The 26738-nt window shown below is 29.5% G+C and overlaps 1 protein-coding gene and 1 long non-coding RNA gene across 2 annotated transcripts in view; both read left to right on the top strand.

The window, feature by feature from the left end:
* The window catches only part of LOC113369956 (lymphoid-specific helicase-like), a 945337-nt gene that overhangs the window by 736313 nt on the left and 182286 nt on the right, over positions 1 to 26738 (top strand). The window lies entirely within an intron of this gene.
* LOC113369959 lies at positions 8456 to 20126 on the top strand. Its single transcript, XR_003366553.1, has 3 exons — positions 8456 to 8494; positions 16383 to 16480; positions 20090 to 20126. It is a non-coding gene; the product is annotated as an uncharacterized LOC113369959 (long non-coding RNA).

Raw genomic sequence — 26738 nt, 5'->3', positions numbered from 1 at the left:
TTTATGTACTTATTGGAGTTTTGCTTAATCAAGTTTTAGTTTCTATTTAATGTTTTACATGTAATTAATGGAAATTCTATGGATTAATAATTCAGTTGAAATCTGATACGAGATATTTTTATTAACGTAGGGTAAGTTAAAGGAACCACAAAAAATCGAAAATGAAAATGTTTGCATATCTTTACATTTTAAAGGTTTCTGGACGTTTTGGCATACCTTAAGAAAAATATATGTGTTTGTGTATGTGTGTATTTAGTGTGAGTGTTTGTATGAAATCTATTTGGCGTGACGGATCATCCGATTTGAATTATTCAAAATAAAAAAATTACTTGTGTTAACGGAATGAAGAATTTATTACGTTTTTCTGAAGGAAGATCCAGCGGTTTTGAAAATGCAGAAAAAAGTTGCAAAAATTCATAATTGTTGGTCAAATATGATCTTTACGAATTATTATTAATGATTCATATACAAATAGAATTATTGGGAAATAGTTACACAGGTATGAGGGTATAAGGGTATACAGGTAGACAGGTGAACAGGTAAAAATAGAATGACATGTAGGCTGATAGACTGATAGAGTGAAAAACTAATTCACATAAAAGCTTGTTAACTAGGAAACAGGTAGACACGTAAACAGTAGATACGTGGACAGGTACACAGATAAATAAGTGGACAGGTAAACAGGTGGAAATGCTGACTGGTAGATAGGTGAATAAGTAGAAAGGTAGGCTGGTAGGCTGGAAGACTGAAATAAATATAAAGAGGTAGGCAGGTGTAGAGACAGAGAGATTGACAGATAGGTCATAAATTGGAAACACATTTTTTAGTTTATTTATTAGAAACACATTAGTTGGTTTATTTTTTTTGTTTTCATTCATTTAGTATATACATAATATATAATAGATGCTGTTGATATAATTAATTTAGTATTAATATTTCAAATATTATTATTTTTTGCGGTTATATGTGATACATTAAAACTGATTGGTTCATCACTTATTTTGCAAGAACTGAAGTGTCTTTATCACAATTTTTTACTTCGTACATATTTGAAAAAAAATCTAATGTTAAATTTAATTTCTCATTTAAATTTAAAGATCAGGAGGTACTAATAATCGGAATTAATTTGATATCTGAATTTTGAAATAAACATGCAAACACTAATGTCGCAGACACTCTAAACATGGAAATTCAGTACATCGATGTCATAATATTTGTACAAGTTTAAATTGAATTGAGTAATCCTATTAGAATTGTGCTCCATGCAATGTGCAAAAGTGGAAGCGAATGTGACAATTCAGCAAAATATGAAGCGGTTCGAGCAATTCACTGAGGCTTATGTTTTAAATTATATACGTATAATTCCTAATAGGTTCCATTTAGACACTATAGAAGTTTTTGCAGACGCAGGCAAATCCTGCTGGATAACGTACATTAATTTTAATCATATATGATTTTGAAACATGGTACATTTTCAAATGCTTGCGATGCAATGATTTAAATAGGTAATATTTTGTACAAACCCAAAACTAAATGCATAATAATCATTAGTAGATATATTTTATGCAAAAGTTTTGCAAAATTTAAAATAATTCTGAATATATAAAATACTAGCTTCGAACTGTGTTAATATTTGCATTGTGCACTATTGAAGTATGGTAAGATTCTAGATTTCTCTCAACCCTATTTCTAAATATTTTGTGGCACATTTTTTAAATCCCAAAATATTTTTTTATTATATTTTTGAACATGAATCAAAAGCTTAGAGTCCTATAAGATGTTGTGCTAACTTGATTTTTGCTTTTTAAGTTTTTTTGTAATATCAATCATATTTTGAAAGATTATTGTAGCTTCGATTAAAGATTGTCATTACAGTATAGATTCCACTGAAAATATCGTTTTGACAAAATAAAAATAGATGAAGTGGATCCTACTATATACTATGTCATTGAATACAACATTCAATTATTATTTATATTTTACGTTATTTTTCAAGAGTTATTTTAGTCCACATTTAAAAAACACTTTATAGAAGTGTCAATTATAATTATACTTAATTGAGTAAAATGTATTTTATTGCTCTGAGAATATTCATAAAATGATGTCATGTAATTAACATATTAATATTAATATTACCATGCAGTATTATTATAATAATAGTTTTAACAATTTGTTGGTTAAAGCCAAAACGAGCAATTAATATTATCTCAATATATAATTTTAAACCTATTTTCATGCACTAATTAATTATATAACTAGATTAAATAGACAGATATTTTATCAGGTAATTAAAAATAATTCCATTTACATTGTTGTAATCAATTTCGTTCATTATTATCGTATGAATGATATTTTAATATTGTTTATGGATTTATTTATTGACGATTAATAGAGCATAGAATAAAGGTTTAAAACTTCAAATTCAACAACATAGTGTTCTCTTTTGAAGATTTTTTTATAGATTCAAACTTATAAACTGTACGTCAGATATGTATTATAAAAAATTGATTATTAACAGAACGAAGAAAGATTTGCAGTAAATGAAATATTTGTGATAATAAAATCAGTTATTATAATTACAACTATCCTTTGCTTTATAGGGAAAATAAGTTAAAAATGTGTTACTCGAAAAATTCGCTCTTGGAAAAACCGTTCTAAACATAAATCACCTTGAAAAAGCCATTTTTGTTAACAAACACATTGAACGACAAATAAATATTAATATATTTAATATCGAACACATTTTATAAATTATAAGAATATTAATTTATTTCAATAATAAAACGAATATAAAAACCCATTTTAAATATTGCATTTTCATTATAAATAAAAAATCAATTATATATAAACACGAATTAAACATAAAGTTCAATCCTGATTTTTTTGCTATTTTAAACTAACTAGCTTATTCACACTTTAAATTTAATTTTGATCATAAAACAGGGAGTTTCCATCTTATCTTTATATTTTTATCATTGACGTAGAGACTTCTAAGAATTCGTTATTAACTGTACATTCATTTGGATGTGTTGTAATTTAACTGTAAAACAATGAAAATGTTATTGTAGGTATAAGCAGATTATAGTTTAGTGTTTATTATTTTGTGTAATTGCAAAATTAATCAAACTTGTTACAAAACTGTTTATATTTTCAAAAACTGTGTGAGATCAGAAAGGTGTAAAACGAATACTACGCATATTAGATAGGTTTATTTAGATATTCATCTTTTTTAAATGGAATTTTTTAGATGGATCCTATCCAATACACTATTGTTAATCAACACAGCCCGAAACTCTAATAAAGAGGAATATTTTGCAGTTTTATAAGCTTGTGTTTTCTTGTTATCTAAAATAGTTTCTTATAAAAGGCAATGTTCATGTTTCTCAATATTTTCTTGTATTTATAATTATCAATGAGTTAATTGAGTGTTCTGTCTGGATATTTCTAAATATTTTGTTGTTTATAAAAAATCTTCTGCTTATTGAAAAAATGTTGTTTTGCCATTAATGCAATGATGCCCTTTTCACTCGGATGCCGCCGCTCCGGCGACAAAATACATATAAATCTCGCAAGTGTTAATTGGAAAGTGTTAATTATGAAAATATATTGCAAAATTATATTACAAAAATTAAAAGATTATTTAATATTTCCAGATAAAATATTCTTGTCAAAATATTATCCACGTCAGACAAATATAAATGGGTGAATATATTGCTTATTATAATGTTTGATTTACAAATTATTGTTATTTAACCAAATGTAGATGTTGCGAGGACAAATCCTCATCAAATAATTTCCAAAGATTTAATTGCCAAATATTAAATAGAAAATCATTAAAACCCAAGTCGTTAAATTGAAGGTATCCTTCGAAACACACAATCCTGCTCGAGCGTAATGATACGTCCCATGTCGTAAAAACTTAGTTTTCGAAACAGAGTTTAACTCACATCGTTCAGATGAGCAAAAGTTTGTGATTTGCAGTATCGGTCGATAAAAATATTTTCCAGCAAAGTATTTAAATCAACCCCAATGTTTCGAAAGTATCGCGAAATGGGTAGCCGGTATGGTCGGGCCAACCCTCGCAAGAATGTTGCGATGGCGTGCTAAGTTGCATTCAACCGCTCAATGCAGGATTATATAGTGATGGAAATACAAAATTACCTGTGCGATGTCGAATTTTTTTCGTTAAAACGATCATTTGCTACTGATTTAAGGCTTTCGACATGCCAAAATGTTGAGCGAATGCGAAATATATATTAAGGAGTTTGCAGACAGTTCATTTTCGCATAACGATATATGGAATTTACATAGGACTGCGCGGATTATCGTTACTCAAAATGTGTTTGGGGATTTATTATGCAGAGAAAGTCGACGAAGTTTAAGCTACTGTAGAAGTATTAGATACAAACTGTGTGTATATGTATATAGGATTTTGTTTCAAAGAAACATATTATTAAAGATTATCCTAAAGAATTAAAAATAAACAGTAAACGATAAAATGTACCTATACCTGTCATGTCAATGTTTATCATCATTTAGTTGTTCTATAAATTATTGAAATGAATGAAAATTTGCTAAGATTATTCAAAAATAAGATGAAGCGGGGCTTAAAGATTTGCGGATAAACAAGACTCCACCTTCAATACAAGCCAGTGAAGTTAATTTTTTTTAACAACAATATTTGAAAGTATAAGGTAAGAGATGTATATCTTGACATCTCCTTGATTCTTTCGACCCCTTTAGACGAGTAAAAAACTACAATGTTTGAAAATCCATAACAAAAGTATTTCGTGGCGTTGTTATTTGTTTTGATTGTGAGTACTGTTGCCTAGTTTTTCAGACCCTAATATAATTATTAGGTGTATGTTACCTCTATAAAGCTTACACGTGGGTGGGGTAAGAAGGACCAACTAATTCTTTACCCTGGCAGAGGTGTAAATAATAAAATTAATAAGTCAATAAAAAGTAATTAATTTTTATTTTAATTAATATATTTATTTAAATTATGGTAAAAAATCATTATTCCAAGAGATGAATTAAATAAATAGTTATTCCAATTCTGGTTATGAATATTTTTGACGAAATGCCAGAACGAGGTTATATACAGTGTAATCTCTGTAAAAAAATGTACCTATGAGATTTATATTTTGTATTGCTTCAATAATGTAGATATTATTTCATAAAATCCCATCAAAATTAAAAATAAAACATTATACCTGTCTGCACCCTGGTCGTCCCTTTTTACCCCGCGCATGTTGTGAAAAGAACCAGGTGAATTTTTTTTAAAAAGTAGCAAAAAACACATTATACAATGATGAAATAGCTGGTAGTTTTACTGAACGTAGTCACAATCAAATAGTCAGATTTGTGTCTATATTGTCGGATTAGAATTATTTGTTGTGATATGATTGGTTTGGTTTACACAATTCAATTACTCAATGTCAAATTGAGTCTAAAATTCATATTGCCACATAATAAATCTTAATAAATAACTTTGATAATTAAATTAAATTATATATTAATTGAAGCATAACATGAAAAATATTTTCATCCCGCATAAAACAAAAATTATTTACAACGTTGTTCAAAGATGTAAAGTACTTCAATAAACTGCATATTTTACATCATTTAGGTTTAATGCAAAGCTTTAAATTTTTATTAGTTAGTTTCATAAATGAACACTTCAATTAAAACTCACGAAATATAATTTTTAGTTGAATATCGTTCAAAATTTAGTGCATTATCAATGTGATATTATTTTAACAGCGCCATTAAATATGGATATAAAATACTCATATAAACTTTATTTACTTCATATGTTTTGCATTTGTTTACTTAATCTGTAAAATGAATATCAAAATAAATACATCGCTAGAATAAAAAGGTAGTTTTTATGTAATCAGAGAAATTATATGAAAAATGAGTGGTATTATTTATTCACTCATTTTTTATTATTCATTTTAATATATTCGTTAAATATTTGTATTTGCTGTTTTAATTAAATATGGACTTAATATTGAATATTTTTGCAGAACAATATGTAAAAAATGCATACTAAAAAAATCTTACAATTTGCTGAAAACAAAAAAATGGTTAAAAACAAAAAAAGATGATTTATGATATGACGATATGTTAATGCACTACACTATTTGATATAAATATTAGATTTGTAATTATAATAATATTTTACAATTATACTAACATTAACCCTTTCGCTATGAAAGTGTTTTCCGCAGTAGTGTCGCTGCCGAACAATTATTTCTATGCTCTACTAACATTTTTCTATCATTATCAATGAAAATGTGTTGAAAAATTCAAAATTGCGCTTCTAATAAACTGAAAATTACAATAAAAATTAGAATTACCAATAGTTTAAATCATAACAAAGTCTGGCACGCAATATGTTGTCCATGGACGGCACTCGTATACACAGGCAGTCGAGTGAGGATTGCCACAGAACTCTCCTTTCAGTGTAGTCTCAGAGAATCGTCATAAAAGTGTCAAATTGATCCATAAGTGTATTCAAAATCTGGATATTTAATTTTATTATCGTTCATTCTCAAAGCATCACTAGATTTCAAAACCGCAATTCTTGTTCTGTCTAAATTATTATTCAGGCGATACGATCTAGTCTGGTCGTTCGTAGCGCTCACAGAGAGTCCGGCGATATCATATCCAGAATCGCAACGATCTAAGGAAAAGTGGTATTAAATGAATAATTCTGCTTTTAAAGGCTGATTTCGAGAGTTGCTAAACCTTTTAAATATAGGCGACTCTTGCTAAACCTTGTACTGGCTATTCTCAGCGTGCTAGTTGCGAAAATCTTCGCCTGGCAGAACCAGACCTGCACATTATGGTCGTTCAGGCAGAAAAAATTATCACTGAAGTTTAGTGCAGAAAAAATTATACTTGTTCCTGTTAGTCTTAAATTATTAAGCAATTCAATTTATTCATTGAAAAATTCAAAAATCAAATTGCCAGGCGATTTCAATCTGCACATGTACCTGCCAGACCAGCCGAATGTTTCACTTTTATGACCACGATGTATACATCTTACCGCAGCCCTGGTAAGGGCTTAGGCTGGACAAAATCGCTTGGCATTGCACATACCTTTTATACCAGTTATAAAAGTATCAAAATATACGTTGTTCTATAAGGTTAATTTATATATCTCTTCGTCTAAGCGATTTTATAAAAGTAAGTGCAACGCCAGGCGATTTGTCAAACCTACACCCTTACCAGGCTTCGGCGGGAGCTCAAGTATTTAATAAAAACTTTTATATAACATGCAAATTATATTATGTAAAAATAGAATAATAAAATTATGGTCCAAATTGATTTAAGTAATCACAATCAAATATATATTTTTTTCTTGTCTTCGTTTTAACCTACAATGTTTAATCTATTTTAAAAGTTCAAAAACTTTTCGAAAGATACTAATTGGGAAGCGTGTTCATTAGTTATTCGAGATCAGATCAGCCGGACCGTCTCTTTGCAATTAAATGTAGAATAATTTTTTGCACAATTTTTACGAAACTTTGTATAACAATAGATTTTGTAGTCGAAAGGTATTGTAACGATAATAACTTATTAATAACTTTTTGCAATAAATCATTTAAATTTGTAATAAATTTTGTACTAAATAATTTAAATTTGTAATAAATTTCGTAGTCGAAAGATATTATAGGAAATGATAAATTTTGTAGTGAAAAAATATAGCTTGAGAATTGCGTTGATTAGTTTTAGGTAAACAGCAGCCGGACCGTGTCTCCGTAAATGAAAAAAAATCTGAAATAACATACTAAAATATCAGAGGCACATAATGAGCGATAGAATTACAAAAAATCATCAAAGTTTAAAATTTTGCAATGCGCTTGAGAGATTCTAATTAGAATCTATGCCGAAGCATACATAGGTTTTGTTGTTTCGTAGGTCGCTACTGATTACAGTTGACGATCACACTTAAATAAAAAACATTTTTAGAACACGAAATAGATGAAATGAAACGAGTTAACAAGTTAATTAATTTAAACATTTTCATATATTATAAGTATGTTTAAAAGAAATAAATTGGATTATTTTTTAATAAAAGCAAAAATCATATTTTCAAACAAATAATTTCATATTTTATCTAAATATCTAAATCCAAATTATTATTGGTAAAGTAGGTACGTATCGGGAAGTTCATACAACTTGCCTTAAGGCAAAATGATACAACTAGTTTCTAAATTGGCGCTGTATTCATACTCCGCTGGCTGTCCCATCGGGTTGTTTTGAAATCGTCTTCGTCAGGATTCGCGATTCGCTTCTAGTTGCAAGAGTCGATCCTCAGCAAACATGTTATAGTCTGTCCTTATTACCATTGTATAAAGAGTATCTTCCCTCTTACTTTCACTCTCGGTTCATACGCGTGCCAAACACAAGAACACAAGCACAAGAGTTCTGCAAGCGCACATGCAGCATATGTGTATGCGGCGATGCCAGATTGATGCGTGTGAGTAAATTAGCATCGTAATAATTAATTAATATCTTATTTGTAAATTTTAATATTGATGAATGATACAGCTTTGAATTTATCGTAAATATTATACGTTAACAAAAATTTAGTTTTTACAGGAGATTTACTCACTAACTATTTCTATGTTCATACGCAAAATAACAAATTGATACCAAAACCAAATTATGATTATTTTGTTTGTGAGCTAATAAGAAAAACGATTGAAAAGTTACAGAAAAACTTCCCGTAGGGCAAGTTACAGTAATCGCAAAAAAATCGACAACGAATTTTTTTTTAACTTCCCGTAGGGCAAGTTATAGTAATCGCAAAAAAATCGAAAATGAAAATTTTTATATATCTTTACGTTTCAGAGGTTTCTGAACATTTTGGCATACCTTAAAAAAAATGGATGTATGTGTGTATGTCCGTGTATGTGTGTGTGTGCAAATACAAATTTTCGTCGACGATTTCGGGAACACGGATGAAGCGATTTGAATAATTCAAAAAACATTCGATTCGTATTGATAAGACGTGCTGATCAGTTTTTGGTGAAGGCAGGTCTAGCCGTTCCGAAGATATGGGGCAAAAAGTGCCAAAAACGGTAACTCAGTTTTTAAGAGAACGGAGCGTCCGATTTGAATAATTCAAAAAACATTTTACAGAATTGATCAAATTTTCATTTTCAAACCGCAGGTCTAGCGGTTTCAGAGATCTAACAAAAAAAGTAAAAAAAAAAATGCCATCTGGCGGTCAAAAATGATCATTAGACATATGCATATCAAATTACCAGATATGTTATAGATATTTTAACAATAAGTATAAATTTTGTTCACATTCCTATGGGTTCCGTACTAATGTTTATCCGCTAGACGGCGACGCGGCGCTTACGCGCTTTGATATTTCGTATCTATGTAGTTAAAGCAGTACGATTGCTTAGAAAAAAAAGTTCAGAATTTCCAAAATATTTCAAAATAAATTTTTCTTCAAAAAGTCTTATATATAGTTTCTCAAAAATCAAATTTTTTCAGAGTAATTTTTTTTCAAAAATGTTAATTTAAAAAAAAAAAAAAAATTTAGTACGGAAAGTTCATGCAATTTGCCTTAAGGCACGATGCCATGCGCCCCACTAGTTATATACCTTAAAAAAAAATTGATGTATGTGTGTGTGTATGTATGTGCGGATACAATTTTTTGTCGACGATTTCGAGAACACTAATTAATCGATTTGAATCATTCAAAAAACATTTGATTCGTACTGATAAGGAGACGTACTGATCGGTTTTTGCAAAGGCAGGTATAGCCGTTTCGAAAATACGGGCAAAAAATGTCAGAAATAGTAATTCGGTTTTTGAGAGAACGGAGCGTCCGATTTGAATAAATCGAAATGCATTTTACTTGTATTGACAAAATGAAGAACTAGTTAAGTTTTTGCGAAGGTAAGACTAGCTATTTTGGAGATTTAATAACAAAAAGTAAAAAATGCCATTTGGAGATCCAAAATGATTGTTAAAATATGTGCACATTAAATTATTAGATATTTTATTGAGATTTTAATAATAAGAACAAATTTTGTTTACCATGCTGTGGGTTTCGTACCAATTTTCATTCTTCAGACTTCCTTAGATTGCTTTAAAAAAAAAGTTCAAAAATCCCAAATATTTTTAGAATATTAAAAAAATCATATTTTCAAAACAGACCATTATTTCGAAATTTAAAAATTTGCAACAATCTAAATTCTCAAACTAAATCTTGCAAAATATTTTAAATGTTTTAAAAAAAAATTTTTTGGTTTGGGAAGTTCCAGCAAATTGCCTTAAAACACGATGCCATGCACCACTAATTTTTAAAAAATATTAAAATCTTATGCTTAATCTTATCTAATATTTTATGTATTGACTATTTTATGTAACTTACTGCGACCCTGTTCTTTTTGGGTTATCAAGCCCTGTCACATGAGCCTAAGCAACCAATGAGGAGCGACCATGAATCATATCAGCTGGCCACGATTATTCAAGCCGAAGATTTTGCTAACAGTATCGTTTTATTCCAGTAACAACCGTTCTTTGGATAGGTCATGAAATATATGGATATATTTTCACTTTATTTATTATTTGTTATATAATATTAAAATACTCAGTTGTAGTGAAATATTAAACAGTAATTTATATTCATTTAGTTCGGTATGTACATTTTATTCTACTTAGTTATAGTTGTTATTAATCAAAATTTTATTGTTATGCGTTCTTTAATCAATTTTATTATACGGTGAATGCTTCTGCAAATTTATACAAATTGTACCTGTGAATTTTTATGCGATAATTGTGTTATAATACGCGTAACACATGACATGTTTGACAATAAATATTGATTTTTTATATTATTTATGCAATCGATTGACTCGCCGCCGTCGATTAAATCATTTAACCAAATTGCTTTATATACATACAACAATTGTTGGTTACACATTTTGAATTTATATTTACATATGTTCTATTCTATGCAATATAATATAATTGCATATAATTTTTATAATTGTTGTTATATTGTTATATATAACAACAATTTATAACTATTGAAATTGGTATTTCTGATAATCCATATATATGATCTTTATGATAATATCTTAGAAAAAACAAAAGATGTATGCGTGTGTGTATGTATACGTGTAGTATGTATGCACGTGCGCATACAATATTTCCCCCGCGTTTTTGAGATCGCGGATCAACCGTTTTGAATGATTCAAACTAGCTGTAAGTGGAATTCTGTCTTAAGGCAATTAGGGCATCGTGCCTTAAGGCAAATTGCTGGAACTTCCCGTACCGCAATTCAAAATTCGAGTAATAAAAAATAATCAATAATAATAAACAATAAAAGTTGATCAATGATTTGAAACTTTTAATAGAATTTCGAACCATATTAAATCATTCTATCTTAAATCATTTATTTTGAAATATTTTGGAAATTCTGAACTTTTTTTTAAAGCAATCGTACTGCTTTAACGGCATAAAGACGAAATATCAAAGCGCGTAAGCGCCGCCGCGTCGCCGTCTAACGCGTAAACATTGGTACGGAACCCATAGGAATGTAAACAAAATTTATACTTATTGTTAAAATCTATAAAATATCTGATAATTTGATGTGCATATGTCTAATGTTCATTTTTGACCGCCAAATGGCTCATTTTTTCACTTTTTCCTCCATATCTTCAAAGTCGTTGGACCTGCCTTTCTAAAAATTTGAACAGTTCTTCATTTAGTCAATACAAATAAATTGTTTTTTGAATTACTAAAATCGGTCGCACCGTTCTCTTAAAAACTGAGTTACCGTTTTTAACACTTTTTACCCGTATCTTTGGAACGGCTAGACCCGCTTCTGCCAAAAACTAATCAGTACGTTTCTTTATCAATACGAATCGAATATTTTTTTAATTATTCATATCGGTTGATTCGTGTTACCGAAATCATCGACGAAAAATTGTACCACACACACACACATACATCCATTTTTTTGAGGTATGCTAAAATGTTCAAAAACCTTTGAAACGTAAAGATATATAAAAATATTAATAACTTTAAAATAAAATAAAATATTACTATTTATAAAGAAACTTCTCGGCCGATCGTCCCACAAATAGATAGGCCTCGTCGAGATCCATCGAATGGCTTTTAAATTTTTGAAATCGGACCAGCCGTTTTCGAGAAAACGTCGATTTACAACAAAAAATCTGATCACATACACACACACACATACTTTCTCCAAATTTGTTCTCATTCGATTCAGAATGGCTTGAAACGTCGAGAAAACATAAAATTAGCGAATCGGATTTTTTGATGAAAACATAAACTTCTCCTTCGTGAAGTCACAAAATATTAGAATTAAAAAAATTCAAGCGTTTAAAAAACAATTTAAATTTTCAAAAACAAAAATATCGTAATTTATTAAAAATTTCAAAGTTTTCACAACTTTGATAATTTTCAAAAAATATCGGTTATCAATATATGCGCTATGCAAAATGATTCTTAGAAATGTGAGATGATGTTTTGTAATGGTGTTATTTGAGCTTAGCTATACAATAGGTACTGTTTGTTTATTTTATGTTCACATCTCTTGTAAACATTGCGACAAGTCCGTCGCAACGAATGCTAAAATTTATAGAACATATTTAAAAAAATCTATTTAAAAATATATAAAACAATTGATATTAATAATTAATCAAAAATTTTTATTGATTAATAATAATATCATTCCTCAAATATTTAATTACGGTACGGGAAGATCCAGCAATTAGCCTTAAGTCACAATGTAATGCACTACTAATTTTCTTTTTTTTAATCATTTCCTACTGGTTTTCCTTACATGTTCTGGCGCCTTTAGAGCTTCGATTAAACAGTCGCTTAATTCTTATTATCGCGCTAAAAGAAATAATGGCATTTGCTCACTTCAGCGCTTGCAAGCACAAAGGAAAAAAGTCAATTAAAAACGTAGTACTCTGTGTTTCATTGAGGATGCTTTTAGAGCTAAATGTATTATTGGACTGGAATGAAGAAACTGATTGTTTTTCTAAAATCGGGGTTTTTAGTTACAGAGATTGAATCAGAATAATATAATTTATAGAAATTAATATGTGGTTAATTATGCATTTCGAAATTTTATTTTTATGTAAAATACATATAACTCTTCAAATTACTATGAGGGTTTGTGGGGCTGTGTTTAATAACAAATTATTGTATTGACAAAATGAACAACCGGTCAAATTTTTCTAAAGGCAGGTCCAGCGTCTCCGGAGATCCAATAAAAAAATGAAAAATTATTGCCATTTGACGGTCAAAAATAAACAATAGGCATGTGTATATCGTATTATCAGGTATTTTATAAAGATCATAATAACTACAATTTTTGTGTACATTTATATGGGTTCCATATCAATGTTCATTCCTTAGAACTCTACTCGGCGCTTTCGCGCTTTGATATTCTGACTCCAAATGAGCTATGCAGTGCGATTGCTTAAAAAAATGTTTGGAATTAAAAAAAATCAAAATACAACTTTTCAACTTTGTCAAAAATTTCAACATTTATCAAAAATCTTTTTTCAAAGTTTTGCAAAATTCTTTTTACTAATTTAGTTTTCGGTTTTTTCCGTCATAGCTGCAAATAATTAAAAATATATTATCACTACTAGAAAATTTCTAATAAAATTATATCAAAGATATAACTATTGCATTGCATTCTAAAGATGCCCCAAATTGTTGTTCATAAACAAATTCAAAATTGATTGTTTTCAAGTATATCTAATTTTTATTGTCGAGTTATCTGTGAATTTGTACAGCTCTTCACTGTATTTATATAAACTACAAAACATTATTTTGAGTCCGAAAAGTAATACATAAAACTTATACCTTAGCGCAGTAATTATAATCTACAAACATCTAAAAATTATCTTCAGTTAAATCACGCTTCTGAATTCTTAAAATTTCCTTAAAAATAAATCGACTTTATTTTGCAATGTTTGTCAAAAATTAAAAAAAGTTGTAGTTGTTCATAAACCTCCCAAATTGAAAAGACAAGTTGTAGAATTTACTTCATGTAATAAGAAACTTAAGAAAAAGAAAGATAAATTTTCTGGCTTCTCCGAAAAGGCTGTTTTATGTGCTGGTTCAAAACACAATTTAGATAAAAATATCTTGCGCAATAAAATGAAGATCTTTTAAACATGAAGAACATGTAAACTTAACAGTAATATCTTGCAAATACTCACAAAAAATTGAGAAAAATGCACGTTGTTTTGACTATTTTATAATAGCTATGTATAACTACGCAATATAATTTGCGTGGAATTCGTAGTTTAACATTTTTTTATCAAAAAATATAATGTTTCTAAGACAATTGTATTACTGAAACAATTGGTGCATGGCATCGTGCCTTGAAACAAATTGTTGGAACTTTTTGAATGATGAATGAATTTTTGAATGATTTTTAAAGATTTTGATTTTTTTTTTTTAAGTTTTGTTTTTTTCTTTTCAAAGCAATCGTGGCGTAGCTGTTTTAGAGACGAAATATCGAAGCGCCTCGTACAAGTCTAACGGTTAAATATTAGAAATCTTTGTACGGAACCCATGGAAATGGAAACAAAATTTGTACTTTTCATTAAAATTTCTATAAAATATCTGATAATTTGATGTGCTTATGTCTAGAGATCATTGGATCTCCGAAACCGCTATACCTGCCTTCCTAAAAATTTATCAGTTATAATTTATCTATCAGTAATATATCAGTATAATCTATATGTATCAGTAATATATCAATACAAGTAAAATGCTTTTTGAATCTTAAAATCGGACCCTACGTTCTCTCAAAAATTGAATCACCATTATTGGCACTTCTTGCTCTTGCCTTGGCCAAAAACTAATCCTCACGTCTCCCCATCAATAGGAATTGAATGTTCTTTGAATCAGTAAAATTAATTGATCTGTGTTCTTGAAAACGTCGACGAAAAATACGCTCACACATATAATTTTCGAAAACGGTGTTGAAAATTTTGGGATATAAATCTTCACAGGTTCTCAAATGTTATATATAAATACATGTTATTATTTCAAGAATGTGTAAAATTTTACTATAATTCATTACGTGTTCAAAGAACCTGCCTTAAAGTTTTTAATTTGTTAAATAACGTGCTTTTTGCAGTCCATATCAAAGTCCGTAAACTTTCACCATAAAATTCTGCCAGAGGACCCGAAAAATAAATTCCGCCGAGCTTATGATTCTACTTTGCGGAGTTTTGATTCTATTTTCTGTCGTTTTAAAAATCATTAGCAGTCCTTGCCCGTTAATATATTCGCGGGCGGTGTGTGCATGTAGAAAGTATAAAGTACTTAAACAAAATAAACAGGCAAACAAAAGTATGAATGGAAAATAATTAAATCGAAAATCCGCTAAAAACAACTGAGTAAATAATGGAAAACCGAGCGACGGCAAAATATAGAAGAGAAAAAAGTATAGGATTAAAATTGCGAAAGTCTGAAAAAAGTGTGGTCGTATTCATCATTTCAAGTGCACGTATTTTTATTGGAATTTATTTATTCATTTGCATATTGTTTTCGATTTCATAAAGATGCGATAAATTCAAAGAATTAATTCATAAACATTACTTGATGCACGTTATCGGGCTGATTTCCTGATAAACTGGAAATGTCATGGTAATTCTGTGTTACGGGTCTATCTTCGAATGAGTTGATAGTAAGGATATCAAAAAGCTATGTATTTGCTGTGCGATCAAGCGTTTTAAAAATAAATCCTAACTTCACTCATGTGTTATCAAAGAGAAATCAGAAAGTTGCGCTTATGATAAAATTGTTATTTGACGCTGGTGCGTTTTGTAGATTGGTTTTATGTACTAATTTTAGTACATATATGTTATGCCGAAGCTAGAACATTGGTATTATGTGTAAATAGTCTAATCGCACATGTCTATTCGATAGTTCTTCACTACCAACTCATACGATTATAGACCAGTAACATAGCATTACCATAACATTTCTACTTTATTCTAGAATTGCCTCCTATATTTCTTGGTATCCCGAAATTTTAAATTTCTAAATATGAATCCATGTTGACAGATTTTTTAAAATCTGTAAAATCTGTAAAATAAAATAAAATTCTTAAAAATGATAGAATTTTATTTGAACACATTTTCTGAGATAAGCATGTATATTCATGAAAGGTAAATTTTGGTCAAAAACATTTCAACAGTCGCAGTTGTTTTCCCGTATGCTCTGCAGAAAAACCAAGATTTCAGGAATTTTGAATTAGTCGACATTTGATTGCTATATATATTATATAATCTGATATAAGTCGTTTGCTATAAATAATTTTCTTTTATTTTCAGCTGATCCCAAATTCAGTGCGCCTATTGCAAACGTTACCGTTCCTGTTGGAAGAGAAGCAATTTTAACATGTGTTGTTCAGGATCTATCATCGTTCAAAGTAAGTTAGATTTACTTATATATTTGTTATAATTTGATATTTTTTATATATTTCTTATAATATTATGTCTTTAGTATAACCTTATTATAGTCTTAATAAAATCCGTAACAATCTCATTATCAAAAAGTATGAGGGGCCAATTCTCCGGTAAAATAGACCGCAATATAGTATTGTTATGGCAACGCTATGCTACGCTCCTTTTTTCATATAAATTGGTAGTAAAAACTATCAAAATGTTAGCATTTGCTGGGCGATCAGGCAATTTACACTTAAAACCTAATAACTTCACGTATGTGATATATGTGCACATCAGAAAGATGTAGTTCAGATATTTTTTATGACGTTGGTGCATTGTCTAGGTTAGATTTTGAACCTAAAATGCCTGACCGCACTGCAAATACATAGAATTTTGACAGTTTTTACTACTATTTTATATATATATATATATATATATATATATAAAAACATTGCCATTACAATGCTTTTACGTCTATTTTACCGGAGAACGAAATTATTTGAGGATACTAGAGTAAAATAATTTATTGCAGGTTATTAATATAAGTCAATAGTATATTTCAATTAATTTTTATTCTATAAGTTTTGTAATAAATTCTATAAATTTATATTCTATAACTTATTATTTGAAGAGATTTAGGCGTCTATTAAACTTTCAATAACAATACGTAACAGCTCAGTCAAATTTATATAATACTTTATCAATAATTTTATTATATCTTTACAGAACTTACTTAGTAACTAAGTTTAAAAGATTTCGCATGAAAGTTTACATAAACTACTATTATATCAGGTTCTATTATTACAAAATTAATTAATAATTTAATTCTATTCTCGTAAGACTAGAAGTTAGTTCGTGAGTGTTTTTTCACAATGAAGGCGCACAGTCGGATCATAGAAACAGAGAAGCGCTTTATTCCTACAAAAGTTTTATCATATAAACTTATATTCTGGATTAATTTTCATCTACAAACTTTTTGCATAAAACTACGTAGCAATTAATATAATATTTTTATGTACTTTTTAATTTGGTCTTTATCTAAACTAATATTTATTTATGCATTTGAAAAATGCTGAAATCTATATATAAAATTGTTTTTCATCGACTTCAATCAAATTTGTAGTATTCTTTAAATGAAATTTATTCATGCATTAGAATTATTTCGAACTTGACAAAATTTTATAACAGATTGTTTATCAATGTCTGTTGTAAGCTTATAGTAAATTAATGTGATCCGATTTTTTATAAATCATCTATTTATTCAAAAAAATATTAAAAATGTTATTAATCGTTACATTCGCTTATTACCCAAATAATGTTTGATATCAAATCTTGAACATTCATCCTTATTATAGAATCTTTGGTATTTTGAAAATTTGACTTTGATGGAGTTGTGCTGTTGACTCTCGTAAGTTGCACCAAATTAAGAAATCGTACCCCCAGGCCCTCAATTGCGTTAAAATAAATAGCATATTTGAATATAGGTCTTTTGTTAGTCAAATTTATTAAAATAAATCGTTTGGTCCTCTTTGGGACATCACCTCATAATCACCAAACGCAAGTTTCTTTTTACCAGTGGATCCTTTGGCCTGCTTTTAGAAGTAGTTAGAGTAGATTGCTAAAGCCAATCACATTTATTTTTCTTTCTACCTTGTAGTTCTTCCAAAATGGTACTATATAACTTTTTCTATTATTTAAGTATGTCATTGTGTCCGAAAGTGAAGAAAAATGAATAATCTAATTTTTATCAAATATATAAATAATTGCCATAATATTGATCGAAATTACTAGTATTAGTATAAGTAACTTGATTTTAATAAAAATAACAAATAACAATGAACATGTCTTCAAAAAACGTGAGAAAACCATCCTCAAAATAAACTTTTGAAGGCGCTTTACACGTTTGAACACATTGGTATGACAAGGCAATGACTTTCAACATCTGACAGAATTGATAATAATATATTTATTTAACGAGACTTTAAAGTATGTGACAGGATTGTGATTATAGTTTTTGTCACTTTATGCAGTTGCGAAAACTTCATTAAAACCAATTTTTAAATAAGGCCTCTGTGTCATTTTACACTATGTCTTCAAATGATCGTGTTCCATATACAAGGTGCGAAGTTAAACTAAAATAGTAAATGTAAAAAAAAAAAAACTATTGAAACTGATTTCGGACTTAAGAACATTCATTATAGAGTTTCGATATGATCAATGATGTACTGTATGAAATGGATTGGCGCAGTATAAGGTGTTTGCAATTGGTTTTTTAAAAAGTTACAAATAAAAGAAAATTCACTTTATATATGTATATATATGCATGTATATATAAAATGTGCGTATATATTATACAAATGTGTATGTGTTCTATACATTGTCCATTTTCGTGGAAAAGTGCCGTAAAAACGTCGCTCGGGATAATTACATCATGAACAGCATACTAATAGTGACCGCAGGCCACCGTTCGGCCAAAGACACAGAGTATTCAGTATTGCCGGATTGTAAAAAGCAGGATTAACACCGTTGTGAGCCATCAAAAGAAATTGACTGAGCTACGATAATACTTTCGAACGATTTAATTGTCTTTTGTGAATAATTGCTTTAGCGAATATGTTTGGGATCGTTACAATACAGATAGCGACCTTGCCTCAGATACGTGCCTGTCTTCGAAAAACATTGTTCAAACTCATTACAACTAAAATCACTAATTCAGCCAAAATTACTGGTTTTGGAGTTAGATGTCAATTTTATTTATTACTATTTTAAATGTAACGTGTTTTATAATGTTTATGTCGCCAATTTGTGGATGTAACTCATATTTTCATTAAACTATGGAGCCGATTCTGCCCCAAAATAGAGCAATGTTATGGCAAGGCTATGTTACGTGGCCCTTCCATACAAATTGACACTAAATATTGCCATGTGGATGCTTTGCAGTCGGGGGTTTTATATAGAAAACTTATCCTAAAACGCACAAATCTCAAAATACAATGCTGCCATAACTGCATCTTTGATGTTGTATAATAACAAACGAGTGAAGTTGCAATTTCTGTGTTAAACGCCTGACAGTACCATTTTGTATGAGAAGTGCTATGTAACAGAGCCTTGCCATAACATTGGTCTATTTTACGGCAGAATCGGCCCTTATGAGTGGAAACGCATGGAAAAATAGTCTGAAATCGTATAGAGAAATGTTCTTTCTATTGATATTTTGCATGTACTATATATGTAGACGTTAGTCTGAAATCGTGCTGAATAAAGCTAGAACGAGGCCTTTTTTAAATTTTATATATCTTTAAATTATTTTCAGAATTGAAAAAAAAAACGGTCTTATGTTACGTTAAAATCTTCCAAAAACATTTTGTTTAAAAAACGAGTAGTCTCTTCTTCTAACTGACAATTTTGAATATAGTAGTTTTAAGATATGTACATATATATTGTATATCAAATATTTTCTGTATTCTGTAAGTATTATTATTTGGGTTAGGTATTATATTTTATGGTTAGTTTAAAGTATTGATATTTTGTAGTTCTATCATATTTTATCAATATAATTTCAATAATTCAAGTTTTCGGTAAATCTTTTCTAGAATTTGTTTAAAGATTCCTACTAAGAAAATATGGAAACTCAGACAGATGTTTTCAATAAGCAGAAAAGACAATATTGTGATGAGGAAAGTGTTGAGCAACTATCTTCTCCAAAAAGGTTTAAGCAAGATGATGAAATGCAGCATAGTCAGCAAGATAATATTTCTCAAATAGATGAGAATACTGAGAATTCTTCGTTACCGATGAGAGCTGATGAGGGACAATATGCTAAAACAAAAAAAGGAAAAAAACTTTCTAAAAAAGAAAAAGAGAACGAAGATTTGAATATACAAAAGAGCAAAAGAGAACAGTCTTATCGGGCATTGAAGTATCTTCTTAATAAAAGTAGTGTGTATTCCAAATATATAGAGGAGAGAATGAGTAACAACATGCAAAATGTTAAAACCAAAAATCATTCAGCTACACAGCCTGACATTGATTTAGCTCAGATAAGAAATTCCTCCAGTGAACAGGAAAGAGCAATGAATATATCATTGCTTGAGAATGGTAAATTAAGAGATTACCAGCTGGAAGGAGTAGAATGGTTAAAGGTTCTTTACGAAAATGGAGTGAACGGAATTCTTGCAGATGAAATGGGTCTTGGCAAAACAATTCAAACTATTGCTTTTATCTGTCATTTATATAATGAAGGTGACAGGGGGCCTTTTCTCATCTGTGCTCCTTTATCTACCTTACCCAATTGGTCTTCAGAATTTAAGAGGTTTGCTCCAAAACTTCCAGTTGTTCTCTTCCATGGTGACAAGGAAACAAGGAAAAGTTTAGTCTCCTCTATTTTAAAGAAAAAATACATTGTGGGTGATAAAACACAGTGCCGTCCTGTAGTTTTGACTAGTTATCAAACACCGTTGACCGAGCAAGCGATCATGTCACTGCCCACATGGTCGTATATTATAATTGACGAAGGCCATAGATTAAAAAGTCATAAAACTCAACTATATAGAGTTTTGCAATCATTCAAGTCAATGAATCGCTTACTCTTAACTGGTACTCCTTTGCAAAACAATTTAAGGGAATTATGGTCATTACTGCATTTCCTCTTGCCTGAAATTTTCACTGATTTTGAAATTTTTGAAGCATGGCTTGACGTAGATGATCTGAAGAATGATGCTGATAAGTTTATTAAGCAGGAGCAGGAAACTCGTGCTTTATCTATGATGCATGATATTTTGAAACCTTTTGTGTTGCGCCGTTTAAAAACTGATGTCGCTCTAAGCCTTCCTCCCAAGAAAGAACTGATAGTATATTGCCCACTCTCTGTCAAGCAAAGGGATTTATACAAATATGTTGTAGATAGAAATATTGAAGAATTAGCGAATCCAGGCAAAAAAGAATTTGAAATTTTGCCAGAGAAGCGGCCTACTAAGGCTAGAACTTCAAACTTTTTTAAGGAATGTGAATCAGACGATGAATTCGATTTTTACGAGGATGTATTAAATCTTCCTAGCAGTTTCACGGATATTCCAAAAAAAGTAATACGTGAACTAGTCAGAATTACTATGCAAAATACTGCAATGATGTTTCGCAAAATTGTGAATCATCCATATCTGGTTCATTTTCCTTTGGAAAAGGAATGCATACAAGGTGAAACGCCGGTTCTTCGTATTGATGAAGAACTTGTAACTCAGTCCGGTAAAATGATGATGCTTGACGCGTTGAGTAGTCGACTTATTGCTGGTGGTCACAAAATACTTATATTTAGTACTCTGACTATGATGCTCGACATTATTGAAGAATTCGTTATAATGAGAGGCTACGACTACCGGCGACTAGACGGCGGCAAAAGCTTTGAACAACGAAGTGAAGCTATACAGGAATTTAATACTGATCCTGAAGTAAAGATATTTTTATTATCCACGAGGGCTGGAGGTCAAGGTTTAAATTTAACTGCAGCTGATACTGTGATATTGTATGATAGTGACTGGAATCCTCAAGTAGACATCCAAGCTCAGGACCGGTGTCATAGAATTGGACAAACAAAGCCTGTGATAATATATCAATTTGTAACTAGAGGTACTATTGATGAAGTCATCATTTCAGTTGGGGAGAAAAAACGAAAACTGGAAAAACTTATAATACAAACAGATAAGTTCAAATTAGTTGGCAAGAAATTACAAATAACAGAAAAGGCTGAATTAGAGAATTTGAAAAAACTTCTCACTGAAGATGAAAAAGTAGTTGTTACTTCTGGTGAAAGTGTAATTAGTAGCGAAGAACTGGATAAACTATTAGATCGCTCAGATCTGCTACTCAACATAAATAATAATAAGAAATAATATATTTTGTACTGTCATTAGGATTGGTTTATATTTATCATTTATTATTTTTATAGGAAAGATAAAAACCAAATAAGTTGAGTTTTTAGGTAGTTCTACAATGTAAAAAATTATCATATGAAGTTGATCTTCATATTGATATATCATATTTATATGTAATGTCTACCTCGAATCTACATGTTTTTTTTAAATCATTTTTTACATAACGACTATTTTTAATCGTTCGAATCGAAAATCAAAGACATCAGTAGATAATAATATAGGTACATTTTTAAATGTTAATATTTATATTTTTTGGTATCTGAACAGAACAATCAGAACAATGTGTTACATGAGCTGTTGAGCTGTAATTCTTGAATCCTTTTATTAGAAGGTAATTTGGTGATGGACCATACTCTCTTTGATAAAATTATTAGTAGATTTAATATCAATAGTGATATTGTTGCAATGCCTACCCTATATTTTTATTTCTCTTTGAGTTTTACGTGTAGAATTATAAAAATGATATATGAAATTAAACAAATTATTTTTTACTATTCCTATATATATATTTCCTATTACTATATATTGAAATAATTTTATACCAAACAGAATCATATACAACCTGGCCATTTACAAACGTACCAAATGAAAAATCCTCACTATTATTTCCACTCGTATGAATTTCATATATGTATACTCATTCAAATATCATGAAGCAGAGGTTTTGTTTACATAATAGTTTGCTCATAGAAGTAATGCACAGTGTATAGGCGCATGTAACTGGGCATTTGTACGTGACGTAATCAAATTAATTCGCACGAAATGCCGTTCACATGTGTGTTTTGTTTGCCCATATGTGTTTACATAAAACATGTGCAAATTCAATGCGTTCGAACTTTGTTACTCGCTCGAAATTCGGTCTAGGTAGGTACAGTGTTAACTAGAACACAGGCAATATACTGCATTTGTTTGGCAGATTTTTTTATGATTTTTTGGTAAAACACATTCGGCTTTTATGACCAAAGGAATGTAATAATAGGAATCCTATTCACAAAACAGAAAATAAATTTTTAATACCATTTGGAAAAAAGATAGTTGATTACACCCTCGCAGAGTATAGAATGTTCTAAAATCGACTATTTTAGACATTATGACAAATTTGTTAATTAGTTTAGAATTGCATAGCACATACATACCTTTTTGACAGCTTGTCAAAAATTCATACAAAGATATGACCCGTAACAGCATTGCCATAACTTTCTACGTTATCAGAGTGTTGGTCCCAAGTTTTTAAGTAAATATAGCTTGCCCTCATTTTGCGTATTAAAATTTTAATTATATGATCAATATTAGATTAATTCTCCTGAAAATCATAGATAGGCAGTAGTTACCTTCCAAAAGGCAGAAGATTCGGCACAACAGCTCATAAAATGAACATTAATGTTAATTTATTGTTTATTTAGGTACATTCTAGGTAATATTATTTTCTTCTTGTTTTTTATTTTAAGTGTTTTGTTCGTGAAATATTGTGAACTCGGTTTTAAACATTGTTCACTTCACAAATGTGATGTTAATTTTTAGATATTAGGCACATCCTAGATAATATTTTTCGCTTACTTATTATAAGTGTTTTGTTGATGAAATAGTGTGAAATTGCTTTAGGACATTGTACTGATTACAGACAATGCAATTAGTAGAATAGATTTCTACTTGATAGATAATGTGATTGCAACAGCAACAGTTAATACTTGGTATTGACAATTATATTTTTTATTGTTGTAGTATAAAACAATACTTGCAGTACTTTTTCACTTGTATACAGTGAACATTCTAAACGGCTATGCAAATTACATATTGTACTTAATTCAACATTCCAAAAATACATTAATTAGCATTTAATTTGGATAATACACTAAGAAATAAATTTCACGACATAATTACATGAAAATGCTTACCAGCAGATCTCACTGTAAATTATATTATAAGCATATACCAAAATGAAATGATCCTCATTAATTTATTTCTAATACTATTAATATCGTATGTAGGTACTATGTCCAAAATGTACAGAAATTGATGCACATTTTGCTGCATTAAAAAATTAGCTTTATGTTTTCACTTATGAAATTCTGTGTTTATTATAAACAATTTATTACTCTTGATTATTCGAATTTTAATAAATATTATTCAAATTTGTGATAAATATTCAAACCACTTGTATTTCTTTTATTTTTCATTTTAGAACTCATGATTTTCAGTTGCACCTGAGTACTACACCTGCACAATTTCCTTCTCTAATAACAATACACAGTTGCACGCACTAAAGTATCTTTACGATATAGAGATGTGTACAGTGATATTCGAAATAGTTAACAAAATTTTTCGAAATTACAGCAAGAGATGAACTTTATAAACTCCCTAGAAGAGAAAACATCTCAAAAGCAAAAGTAGTTCTAAATCTAAGATTTTCTTTATTTATTTTAATATTCTAATGGATAAAATAGCAAATAATTAGTAAAGACAATAAAAATGAGTGAAGGTAAGTTTCACTGTGCAGTCAAATAAACCACAGCCAGGTTATATTAAATATTTTATATAATTATCATTTATCAATGATGATATTTCTTGTACAGGTGTAATCACGCACCACATACATGATAAATTACTTCATAATATTTTTCAATCTTTCTTATAAATGGTAACCGGGTGGATCATGGTCCAACACAAATATACCAGAAAACCGTTTAAAAACTTTGCTGTTTTTTTAAAATGCCTTTATATTATTTTCAATTAGTTTACTTCTTATCTTTACATTATTCTACTTCCTAATTTTCATTATATAAATGACATAGAAGCCTCATGATATTGACTCTAGGTTTTCGTAAAACGTGAAACAACTTACAGCCTGAGCAGATTTATGCTACAGTTTAACGACATATATAAATATTATGTTTATTCCAGCAAATCAACATTTTTCGTTATAAAAAGTATCATATCACAAAGCTATCTAAATTTGTATATTTTTACGTTTTAAGACTTTGTGAAAATTTTGGCAAGCTTTCAAAAAATCTATGTGTGTGTGTAGTATGTATTTATATGCAGATACAAAATTTTTGTCGATGATTTGGAGAGCGCAAATCAACTGATTTGAATGATTCAAAATACATTTGATTCCTATTGATGGAGACTGACTGCTTTTGGCTAACGCAGGTCCAGACGTTTTGAAGATATGGGAACAAATGTCAATACAGTCGTCGGGCAATCAAAATATGTATAGAATCGAGTGTATCTGACAGAAACAAATTTTATGTATATTCGCAGTTAAATTGGCACGCCCGACGGAGGATCAAGAGAACGGAGAGTCCGATTTGAATGATTCAAAAAGCATTTTACTTGTATTGACGGAATAAAGAACTGACTAAATTTTTAGAAAGGCAGATCAAGCTATTTTAGGGAACTAATAAAAAATGTTAATAATGTTTCATCTGATGGTAAAAAATGATCATTAGACATTAGCAAGTGTCTTGCTTCACTCCCTCTGTTTGTAGTGTACGAAATTTAGTTGATCAATTAGTTTTTAGATATCGGAAAGTTGATGGATTTTGCCCACATTAACAACTCGTTGATAATGTCGATTATGGTTATCCATCTGTGCCTCTCTAGCTCGTAGAGAGTCGTAGTGAGCGAGTTATATATGAATGTGTAATTTCAGTAATTAACACAGTATTCTCAATTCATTAGAGTGACCGAGAGCCCGCCGTGTTGTTTCCATTTTATCGCACCGCTCGCATACAATGCGTGACATTTCTAGCATTTCAATTTATTTGATATGACCCTCTACACTGTAAAGCTTTTGTTAAGTGCGCTCGCTGCTAAATACATGTAAATGAACGTGCCACCGAGGCCTTTCTCTAAGTGGGTAAACTGTAATAAAAAAATAACTATGAAAAAACAATGCCAACGCGCTATCATTATGGCTGAAATATAGAACGACGTTTCTTATTTCGTGTTCCATATTAAAATAAAATAATATCTTTGGCATTTACTGAAGCTTTAATTTAATTGGCCTATGATTACCATACCAATAGGTGTTATACGTTTTTCAAGAATTAACTTTTTTTATTCTATTATCAATAACAATTAGAACATAATCACATTCTGCAAGTTCTTTTGATTTACATTTTTTAAATATGATTATAGATAGTTAATACCCTTGTGGGTATTATTAGATACAAATTACTAAATCAAAGTAATAAGCCTTAATTTTTTTTTTGGTCTTCTAAGTTCTGGTTTAAGAAGTAACGAAGCGTCTAGTGAGTTGTTAATAGAATGATTTTTTTAATTCCTTTGTGAATTTGTGAATTTTGTTCTTAAT

This window comes from Ctenocephalides felis, unplaced genomic scaffold (assembly GCF_003426905.1).
Source record: "Ctenocephalides felis isolate EL2017-DRISC unplaced genomic scaffold, ASM342690v1 CF-g0.4_SCAFFOLD_01492, whole genome shotgun sequence".
Classification (NCBI taxonomy): Eukaryota; Metazoa; Arthropoda; class Insecta; order Siphonaptera; family Pulicidae; genus Ctenocephalides; species Ctenocephalides felis.
Note: the sequence above shows the minus strand (reverse complement) of the source record. Positions and strands in the feature narration are given on the sequence as shown.